The sequence below is a fragment of the Malaclemys terrapin genome, chromosome 7 (assembly GCF_027887155.1).
Source record: "Malaclemys terrapin pileata isolate rMalTer1 chromosome 7, rMalTer1.hap1, whole genome shotgun sequence".
NCBI classification, from domain to species: Eukaryota; Metazoa; Chordata; order Testudines; family Emydidae; genus Malaclemys; species Malaclemys terrapin.
The window spans coordinates 111,338,999-111,351,002 of NC_071511.1; positions in this window are offsets into that span (position 1 = coordinate 111,338,999).

Below are 12,004 nucleotides of genomic sequence, written 5' to 3' on the forward strand. Positions count from 1 at the left end.
GGCAAGGCGGAGGAGGAGCCGAAGGGGGGAGGAGAAGGAGGTGGAGAGACAGAGCAACTGGCCGGCTCGGCTGGAAACTTCTGGTTGCGTCGAGCAGAACTTGGTTGCGGCGGCTGGGCGGAGAGAGCCTGTTTGAGTCACCCTCGGGCACCGTCATGATTGTTAACGCGCGTTGTGCTTAGCGAAAGCCCTGAGCGCTGTCCACCCCCAGACCTGCCTCCTGCGCTCTCTGGGGCCGCTGGGCCAGAGCCAGAGGGAAAGGGGCTGAAAGCCTTTTCCCACACTTGGAACTTCTTATTCATGTGTTCACATCCCATCCTTTTCTCTTACATTCTGTGATTGCACAGAGCCCAGCACAATCCTGATCAGGGACAGGGGCTTTGGCAGACATGGCGCTAGCCTATTGGGGGCCATAAACAGGAATATTTCTCTACCCCCCCCCAACACTGACAGCCAGCGTTTGGGGCTGAAGTCATGGAGGTTATGTAAAAATCTCAGAATCCATGACTGCTGTGATCAACTCTTTATAATATTTGCTTAATAAAAAGCAAATAGAGGGACCCCTATTTGAGCTGCCCGGGGCCCTAACAATTGCTTGGTCTGCTTATGCCTAGCACCGACACTGGTCTTTGGGCATTACCATAATATAAATGATTAATAATCTGGGTGCTGGATGCCTTTGCATACAGCAATAAACCAGCAGTTTCTGATAGATAAAGTTTTACACATCTAAAACACTTAAACAGCCATATTCTCCTCTGAATCACACCCCTGCACTCCCTCTGGACCAACTTCATCCTAGGAGTAACTTCATTGTGGCCAGTGCACAAGGGATAAAAGTACTTGGCCTGATTCTTCTCTCATTTACAAGGTGTAACTTATTCACTTCAGAGGAGCTACTCAGGCCCTGATCCTGGAAATGCTTACGTGTATGCTTAAGTTTACTCTTTGAGATGCCTTTGTCCACACAGATTCCGCTGTAGGTGTATGCACCTCATGTGTGCTGCAAGCCTGGAATGTTTTAGCCAGCTGTGTCTATTGGGGCTGTGCAACAAATGCAACATACATACACCCTGCACACTCTTGCGCCCGCTGTAGGAAAGGTATAAATTGTGGAGCAGCTCTAACCCCCACTCAATTCCTTCTCACCAACCACAGTAGCAAGTCGGATCCCACAGTGTCCTCCTGCTTCCTTGTAGCTCTTAAGTAGTTTAGGACTATAGTGGATAGCTTAGATAGATAGTTTAGTGTAGAGTTTGATACGTTTTATTTAAGCCCATTGGCTAAAAACAAAAAAACCTTTTTAGTCTTGCCTTGGAACCAAGAAATAGGTCTGATGGTGGAGAGCAGGTCTCCGGACTTCAAAATCTGTCCTGTCTCTGAGATTGGTGTGCCTGCTAATGATGCACACTTTAAGAAAGTGAAAAGAACAGGAGTACTTGTGGCACCTTAGAAACTAACAAATTTATTAGAGCATAAGCTTTCGTGGACTACAGCCCACTTCTTCGGATGCATATGTGTGGCAACAATCTGGGTGCAGGCAGCTCGGTGTGGGGTCTGGGTGCAGGGGGAAATTTGGATGCACAAGGGCTTGGGGTGGGGTTCTGGGTACAGGGGGAATGGGACTCTGCGGGGGAGTCCAGACGAAGGTGGTTAGGGCTCAGTGGGGACGCATATGCATCCGAAGAAGTGGGCTGTAGTCCACGAAAGCTTATGCTCTAATAAATTTGTTAGTCTCTAAGGTGCCACAAGTACTCCTGTTCTTTTTGCAGATACAGACTAACACGGCTGCTACTCTGAAACCTGTCATTACTTTAAGAAAGTGCTTATTGTTGTTTGGGAGAATCACACATACTTAATAAGTGAGCCAGTTTTTGCTCTTTTTCTGAGTGCACATAGAGTACTTATGATGCCTTTCTACAGTTATTTTTTATATAGAAGTCTATGTGAAATAGGTCTGACTCCACAGTACCCTCCTCAAGAGCAACCATTTCTTCCTGTGAAGCCAGTTTCTTCAAGTGCCCTGACTTCAAGAGATGTCACTACAGGACATGAGATCTGCTTTTAAGAGAGCACCTGCTGCTGGCAAACACTCAGAGCCTGCTCATCCCTCCTCAGGTGAGTCAGTTGTTCTTGCTACCCAAGGCAGGAAGGGACAGAGCTCTACTGATGGGCTTCGGCTTGGCACCGAATGCGGACGAAGTTTTGCAACTATCTAAGGAACTTCCTTAGGAGATCAGAGATGAACTGAGAGAAGAGGCTTCAGAAGACCAACTTGTAACAAAAAATGCATTGAAGATCTCATTGGATGCCTCTGACACTGCAGCCAGATCAATGGCCACTGCAGTCTCTCTGAGAAGAACATCTTTGTTGCAGTCATCAGGAATTCTTAAAGAAGTTTGGGCCACTATTTGGACACCTACCTTTTATGGTTATGATCTGTTTAATTCTCAAATGGATGAGGCACTCTATGATCTGAAGGATTCCAGGGCGATGCTCTGGTCTCTTGGTCCATAAGAGGAAGCAAGCAAGACCTTATTCATTTTCTAGGCGGAGGCCTCCATCTTTCTCATATCAATATTGTGACAGGGTGTTGGGCAACAACAGGTGATCCTGCACTCACACTTGAATATGGGAACTGTGCCAAATTGATAGATTGAGGATAAACTGGAGAGAATTAAAAGCTAATTACCTCATGAACTCAGAGGGTACAAAGGTACCGGAAGGAAGTGCAAAAGGAGAGAGAGAAAGTGGAAGAGCTGTAGGCTGGGCTCAGGAAACCTTAGGGTATTGTCTACACTGCAATAAAAAAAACCTGCCACACCGAATCTTCTGGACTGTTTAATGACAGTCATCAGCCAAACAAATGCAACATGGAACCTACCTATGGAAGTTTCTCACCACATCCTATCACCTCTCATTTGGTGGACAGATCTTTTAAATGACTACCAACATGTTCTGTTTCATCCACTGCCCCTCAAGGACTCTGGTGACAGATGTGCCCAAGATAGGTTGGGATGCTCATTTGGACTCTCTCTGAATTCAAGGCACGTGGTCCTGAGCACAGTCTCAATTGCACACAGATATACTAGAGCTCAGGGTCATTCATTTAACCTGCCGGGCATTCCTTCCCCTCTTTGAGGGGATCACCATTCATATTCTGATGGACAATATGACTGTTATGCTCTATATAAACAGAGAGGGGCAAGCAAAATCATCCCTGTTATGTCACAAAGAAATATACCCCTGGGACTGGTGTACCCGACATCTGTTCAACCTAGTAGGTCTCCATCTGCCAGGTACCCAAAACAATTTAGTAGATCACCTCAGCAGAAAAAGCTCTGACAATCATGAACTGGATCAGGTATTCAAAACTGGGGTCTTCATTTGAGACAACTGTTCACTACCAACGTGGATATGAAATATACAGTGTTCTTATCCTGGGAGGAAGTAAGCCCATGTTCTATCCCAGATGCATTTCTGTTTCAAAGGGACAATGATCTGCTTTATGCCTTTCCTCCTGTTCCTTTAGTCCCCAGAATTTTTAGGAAGATTTGCTAAGACAAAGCTCAGTCTGGGCACTAGTTCTGGTACTCAAATCTGAGGCAGCAGTCAATCAGTTCCACTTTATAAATCTACTGGACATAATTTCCCAGAAACAAGGCCTGGTGCTTCAACTGAACCAGAATCTCAACACTTAATAGCATGGAATCTGGCTGGCTGAATTCTGTGGAAAGATCCTGCTCAGCAGCTGTACAAAGATATTTTGATACAAAGCAGAAAGACCCTGGGCGGCGGATGAAGCTTCCCCTTGGGGAGGCTAGCCCTCTGCCTCGCCTCTTCTGGCCAAGGCCCTGCCTCTTCAGGTTGAGGCCATGCCCCCACTTGTTGTTTTAAACCCCCCAGTGGCTCAGTCGGGGTGGGGGGGGGAGGGAGAGAGAGCTTGGTTGGGGCCATGGTGAGGGCTAAGAGCTCAGCCTCGGCCGGGATTGAGCTCTCAGCTTTGGCCCTGGCTGGAGCTCCAAGCTTAGAACCCCTCCCCCATTCTGCCCCTTCTGCCCATGGCCCCACCCATGGCTCCATCCCATTCTGCCCCTTCCCTCGTGGCTCCACCCCCATTCTGCCCCTTCCGCCACAGCCTTGCCCCCACTCTGCCTCTTTCTCCCGAGGCTCCGCCTCCACTCGCTTCTGCGCCTCTCCCCCGCTGTGGCCCCAAGACTGGAAAAGCTCGGTGCCCCTGTCATGGCCCCAAGAGTTCCTCCAGCCTCAGGGCTGTGGGGGAGATATTTTTCCAGGGGCCCCAAATCTGCCACTGCCCCCCTCCTCCGGTGGTGCAAGGTTTGGGGAGGCTTAGCCACCCCAGCCTCCATTACGCACTGCCCATGAGAAAGACCCCTCTACTAGAAAGATGTATTAATTGAAATGGAAACATTTCTCTTCATGGTCTATTCAGAATCACCCAAGAACCCTTGGACTCTTCTATATTGTCTTTAGACTTTCAGCCGGGGCCACTTAGCTGCTATATCAGCATATCGTTCACTTGCAGATAGTCACTCAATTTTTTCTCACCTTGCAGTATCTAGATTTATAAAAGGTCTGATTCATGTGTTTCCACTAATTAAGGAATCGTTGCCCCATTGGGACTTGAATGTAATACTCACATCGTTGATGGACCCTCTATTTGAGACAATGGCAACATGTTCTTTATTTCATCCTTCTGTTAAGACAGCGTTTCTAGTAGCTATTGGCCCACAGGATGGGAGAATTTCAAGCCTTAATGGCAGGGCCACCATATATTGTCTTTCATAAAGGCAGAGTCACACGCAAACCATAACCAATGCGTTTTGGCAAAAATAGTCTTGGACTTTCATATGAACCAGTTTATACACCTACTAGTGATTTCCCTTGCATCTCATGATTCTCCTGGGGAGATTAAACTCCACAGACCAGATGTATACAGGGCTATGTCCTTTTATCTTTCTAGAATGATGTATTTTCATAAATCACCTAGACTTTTTGTGACTCTTACTAATAAGTCTAAAGGGCAAGCTGTTTCCTCTCAAAATACTTTCTAAATGGATTACAGACTGCATTAAAGATTGCCTACTTTCTGCACAAACTTCCTATTCCAAGTTAGGGCTCATTCTACTAGGTACCAGTCAACAGCTGTGGCTTGTTTAAGAGAGGTTACTATTCCTGAAATCTGTAGAGCAGCTACGTGGAGTTAGGTACCTGTTTTCCTCTCACTACTCCATTGTCACAGCTTGTAGATCAGATGCTCACTTTTGCAGAGTTGTTGTATAGTCATTATTTTAAGAGGGATTCAATGAGCTACCTCCTTGGAAGGTAGTTGCTAGCCACTTACCTAGAGTGGGTCCATGTGGACAAAAGCTTGAAGAAGAAAAATAGGTTACGTACCTTACAGTAACAAGTTCTTCTAGATGCCTTCTCTGTAAGGGGTGCACGGCACATGCATAGCCCCAATGGATGCTACTGGCTAAAAGATTCCCAGCTTGTTCTTGTAAGGTGCACACATATACAGTGGAATTTGTGAGGGCTAAGGCATATTGAAAAACTCCATTTACTGTAAAGTAAATAACCTTCTTTTAAAATATTTGCAGAACCAGGCTGTTATGCTAGTGTAACCGAAAGTAAAATGTGGCCCCATGCTTGGGTTTGGCAATACTGCCACAGGAAGATGATTCAAGAAGAAGTAAAGTCAGTTGGCCAAGCCTTTTGGTGGCTTATTGTAGGCGGGTCAGATCACATGGTGTTGGCTTCCCCTTCTTTCCTTCTGCTTCTCCATGTATCCAGGTATCTAGTTTTATTACATTACTAATCTCTATTGCTTTCAGCAGCTGGAAATGAGGAGGAGGAGGAGCCAGGGGAAGTCCTAGAGTTTGCTGCTATATAAGAGAAGACAAAGGAAAAAAGAGTCCTTTCCAGGACAGACCCCTTGTGGAGCTGCCAGCCACCATCAGCAACTGCCTGTGGGAAAGAAATAACCAGGAAAGAAAGGAACTAGGCAATATGTGCAAGCAGGGCCAGCTCCAGCTTTTTTGCCGCCCCAAGCGGCGAAGGGAGAGAAAAAAAAAAAAAGGTTGAGCTGCCACTGAAGTGCCGCCAAAGAGGAAGAGAGGGAGTGAGGGACCTGCTGCCGAATTGCCGCTGAAGACCTGGACGTGCCGCCCCAACAACGGACCGACTGCCGCCCCTTTCTTTTGGCCACCCCAGGCACCTGCTTCCTTCGCTGATGCCTGGAGCTGGCCCTGTGTGCAAGGGAGGAGGGGACCAGATCAAAGAGAAGCACATGGAAGGAAAAAGGAGAGCAGAACACATTCAGAAGAGAAGGGGAACAAGCTGCCAGGCAGCATGGGGAAGAAAGCAGGGGAGAAAGGAGATGAGAGGTCAGGCAACAAGTGCAAGAAGAGAGGAGGCCCTGCAGCATAGAAGCATGTGAATGAGAGCAGGAAAAAAGAGAGAAAGAGAAAACAGAACAGATGGAAGGGGAAGATGAAGCCGTATTCATTATATTGATGGGTTTTGTCCTTTGCTAACTAAAGAAAGCTCCTTGTAGCTTAGAATCAGGTTTGGAAGGTTAATCTGAATCTGGTATCAGTCTGATGATCCAGAATGTCCCCAGAGGCCTACTGTGCTGGCCAGCTGAAGAGGAAGAGGGACAGTGCTCCTAGCACCAAGGATGGACAGCTAAAGAGGAGTTGCTGTGCTTCCTGGAACTGAGGGGAACTCCAGGTAGGCTTCCTAGATTAACTGAACCACTAGTTATCTGATGGTTTTGCTTGTCCCCTGAAACCTTTAGCTAATCAGGATACCGCTGCATTGTCTACATCTAGGCATATTTTCCAGTCCCAGAAATACCATATATTGATGCTAGTAAGAGTTACACACTCATCATGGGGAGAATAGACTTAAGGCTGTACCCCATCAGCCCCATTTGCAGCATTGATTCGAACCATAGGGTTCTACAGATAACATTTCACTTGGTGTGCCTTATAAGCAGGCCACTGAGAAAATTAAATCTCTTTAAAAATAGCTTCAGAAAACATATACAGAAAATGACAAAGCTAGTTTTATTCCATTGCTAATCTCTATTGCTTCAGCTCTTGTAACCTATTCTCTGGGCAGTCTCCATCACTTCAAACACTTTTCATCACAGTGAACACTCATTCTTCTGGACAGCTTGTTCCTGGTACAGAAACGACAAATTCTGTCCTGAAAGACGTTCCTGAGACATTAGGAACTACATATGATAAATCAAGACATTATGAATACAAATCACTACCTTTAGGGGGTCTGTTGTCACCGTGCTGTTCTGTTGCAACATGTATATGGCGCCCCTCATTTGAAATGCTAGTACTTCTAATCATGCTCCCAGTTCCCAAGAGTAAAGTTGTAAAAGAATTAATGGCTGAACAGAACTCCCATTAACTTTAATGGGAACTGCACAAACACTAAAGGGGGACTAGACACCCAAGTATACATACTACACAGGAACAAAGCTGTTCAGGCCTGCATGTTGTAATCACAGTGCACGTACACAGCTTGCCCTGATCAGAGCGTATGGGGATTCACAAGGGGGACAGTCAGCTCAAATTTAGCCCCAAATTTCAGATTTTTTTTTTTGTATAATCAAACTTTTCCAGTAGAAAATATCCCAAGAGCTATACAAAATATTTCCTATGTTTGTTTCCACTGCAATTTAAAAAACAAACAAACATGGTGTTGTGGCGTTTGCAGCCCACTCACTATAGCACTCAGATACTGAAAGTGAACCTGCAAACAAAGTAAAACTGACAGATTTATGAAATCAAAGTAAAACTGACTGTCCAAACTCAGAGAAATGCAAAAAGTAAACCAACAGCATTGGCAGTGAAAAGTACTTTGAATTTTTGAAATTCTTTCATTTTACTAATGTAAGGTATTATTAATAACAGGTCAATTAATGTATTTGTTTACAATATGTTAATTTTAGGTTGACTGTGTCCCTTTAATCTTGGATAATCTGGGTTGCACTCTCTCCGTCAACTATTGGCTTAGGAGGAGGTATTTGTGCCTACACAGGAAACTCTGCCGTCTTTCATAAGAAATTAGGAGATGTAGGGAGCAGATTCCCAGCGTCGGGTTAGTGTTACAGGCCTCCACCTAGTGGATAGATTGGTATTCTATACTCATACTGCAACTGGCTAAAATCATTAGGAATTGTTTTTGCCATCCCAGGAGACTACTGCACATTTGGATTGTCCCAGCCAAAGCTATTGTAGGAGCTGAGCATGCCCAACAGTGGTGATATCACTGCCTTAAGAAAGACACAGGCCCTAAATGAAAACCAGTTGAAAAGGGAACGTGAGAGGTTTCTTTCAGCTTCATTAAAAGTAGTGACAGCAGGAGGCCACATGTGAAAGCACAAGACCCAACAGTAATGTATGTGTCTTTCTCTCAACTTTTCCATCAAGTTCAAAATCCTGATCTACCTATTATGGCAGTAAATTTTAAATTTTTTTTTCCAGAAGCTGCCAGTGTCACTGCCATTGCTCTGGCCTCTGCTTTGCTGCTTTGGCACAGTTGTAAACAGGGACTTCTTTTTGTGAATGGATACAAAGTGGTGCCTCTAGAAAGGCCGATCCAGAAAAATGCAGACCAGCATGTGACAGGGGCTCTGAGTGCCGAGCCAGGCCGCCCCCGTTGGTCCAGTGCAGGGTTGGTACACACTATCGTCGGGTATTCCTGCTACTACAGGGAGTTGCAGTAAGGTGAGCTCCGATCCCCTGGTGGGGCTGCGTAAACAAATAGTCCATGGCCCCTGAGCCTCTGGGCTGGGACCGACACTCACAACTGGAGTCCTGTCCCCCTTGGATGGGACAGAACAATGATCCGTCTGTAGCCCCTGGACAGGGCAAAATGAACAAGCAGTCTATAGCCCCTAAGCCTCCTGGGTGGGGCGAGTAGTAGTAATTGGGGAAATTGGACCTTTTGGGGCAGAACACACCAGCACTCAGTCTGTAGCCACTGGGCAGGGCAAAACAAACAGTCTATAGTCCCTGTGCCTCAGAGTTGGGACATAGAGCAGACAGCAGTCACGCCTGGTGGCCCGTGGAGGTGGTAGGGAAACCCGGCCCCGCCCTCTCCACTGGAACTCCCTGCTAGGGGTTGAGGCATAAGCTTCTACTACCTTCCCTGGGTCACTAGCTACCACAAGTTGCGTCCCGGGCACCTCCTCAGCTTGCAGCCATCAGAGGCATGTTATACATATGCTAAGAGTCTCAAGGTTCTGTACGGCTTCCCATCACTGTAGTATCTGAGTACCGTCCACACAAAATCAATAGCAATAGTGAAGTCCCTAGTTGACTTGTTGGAGTCTCTAAGACTTTTTCAGGGTCAAAGCTCTGGTTGGGGTAGGATGGTGGTTTTCTTGGGCATGGGGTGGTTGTTTGGCTGAGGTTTGGAAATAGAAATGGTGTTCAAATGAGTCAGCTCCTGACTTGTTTCTGATAGAGCTGGGTCGTTAAGCTTAGGCAATAGAGGCACATGTTTTTAGATCCAAATCTAGGGTTCAGTTCCCACTGGTGACAAACCACCAAGGAACATCACATTACACTTTCATAAGTAGTCCCGTTGAACTTACCAGAGTGGATTCTGGCCCCCTTATGTTGACTCCGTGGGGTGAACATTTAGTAGACAGGTAGGTCAATCAACATTTTAAGTGTAGACCAGGCTGTAAAAAAAAAAACAGATTTGTATAAATAAGTGATTATTATCAGTGACTTGTAATCAGGATCCTCCAGCAATTAGGGAATCCACACAAGAAATCTCAGTCTACATAATCTTTAGAAACCAAAGTGGATGTGCTGTGGAAGTCGGTTGAGCAGAACTGCAAATCTAGCACTTGCAGAAGGCCCTCTGACCAGGGAAGGTCTGCCTCACCTACTCTTTAATCAGTTTTCCCTAGACTTTCTTGCCAATGGAACATAAGATGCCATACTGGATCAGGCAGATGGTCCACCAAGGCCCATACCCTATCTCTGGCAGTGACTAATACCTGGTGCTTCATGGGCAGACTAAAGCTTTGATAATTCACCTGGCTGATTGTTCACTGTTGCACATAGAGGAAGAATGTTTTTCTGACCCTAGTAATTAACTTACTCACTGAAATATGCAGGTCAGATTACCCTTATCTTAGCTTTCAGAGCTACAGTTATTATAAATGGTGGTAACATGATCCAGTCCTTTCTAAAATCCAGTCCACAGTACGATTTCTCTTTTTTTTTCAGTGCTTAACTGGTTTTTAATCCCCAACAAGACTGTTCCTTACACAGTGATTATTTTTCTGAATAGTCTGTTATGATAGAATTTATCAGCTATTTACAATCCAAATAAATTATGTTCACCTTTACTGACTTCAGTGGTCCCTCACTATCAGGCTAGGAGGGCAGCCACTCTGCCTTACTGTGTCAAACAGCAAACAGCCAGTAAACGGTCTAGAAGTTTTGTCCCTCTGGATAGGGCCAAGCAATACATAGTCTTTAACCCATGGCTGGGGCAGACAGCAACACACAGTCTATAGCTCTGGCCCCCTGGGTGGGGCAGAGCAAGGAGCAGTATTCAGCCCAAATCCTCCTGGCTGGGGCAGACAGCAAGTAACAGTCTGGGGCTCTGACCTCTGTGTGGAGCTGAGCAGCAAGCTGTCTTTAGATTCAGTCTTTGGGCTAGAGCAGACAGCAATCACAGTGTAGGGGCCCAGAGCCTCCTGGCTGGGATAGGCCACAAACAAGGCACAGGCCTTCTGGTCTAGGGTGAGTAGGTCAGATCCCCTGGTCAGACGGCCGAAACACACTGACTCACTTCCTAGCAGCACAGCTGGACTAATGTCTGGTTCCCCTGGGCTATTTGCTACCGCAGTCTGTTGGCACGGCTCCATTGGCCACACATCCTCAGTGGCTTACCCCAAAACCATGCTGGTAGCTAATCCTTTAGTAAACTAAAAAATAAAGGTTTATTAATATAAAAAAGAGAAGAGAGCTATTCAAAGGTTAAAGTGAATTATAAACATTACAGTTGATTTCAGGGTAACAGCAGTGATGTTAAATTTGCTAGCTTGCAGTAAGTTCCTCCTAAATATTGGGATCCTCAGTCCATTGTTCAAAGCTCCCTTTTGTTAGAAATCACAGTCCAGAAATGTGGAGCAGGAATGAGGCAAGGAGGTGATGTCACCATCCCCAATTTATAGTCCCAGAAAAGTACTGGCTCAAACATGGAGTCATAGGTCACATTTCTTGCATGCCTTGCTGAGTCACGGAGTATCCATTTTCTCTGTGCTCTCTGAGGCTATCTACACTACAGTTTATGCCAACATAATTTATGTCACTCAGGGGTGAATAAAGAACTCCCCTGAGCAACATAAATTACACCAGCATAAGCGCTCATGTGCACAGCACTGTGTTGGCAGGGGAGCTTCTCCCACTGACACAGCTTCTGCCACTGGTGGAGGGTTTTTTTATGCTGACAGGAGAGCTCTCTCCTGTAGGCATAGAGTGTCTTCACCACGCATGCTGCAGTGTGATGCTGTATTGGTGCAGCTGCACAGCTGCAGCGCTGTATGTATAGACATGGCCTGAGGTGTCTTCAGGAGGGGCCCATTGGAAGAGTTGATTCTCCTTAATGGCCCATCAACGCATGGCTGGCTAGTTTGATGTAAATGTGTACCCACGAATACAACATGTTTAATAACAAGCACATAGTAAAATGTCATCACTTCATACCCAGTGATGATATACCCACTTCAATAAGATATCACTGTTCAACAGATCACAACTTTTCCAGTGATACCTGATATGGCATTTTTTGTACAAGATTTAATGCAATTGTGTGATAGTGGTAACAATATTAGTGTAAATGGTCAACTTCCTTTTTATACAGTGTCACACTCTCTTGCTGCAGCTTGAGCCAATTACTTCTTGTCCTGTCCTCAGAGGTTAGGGAAAACAAT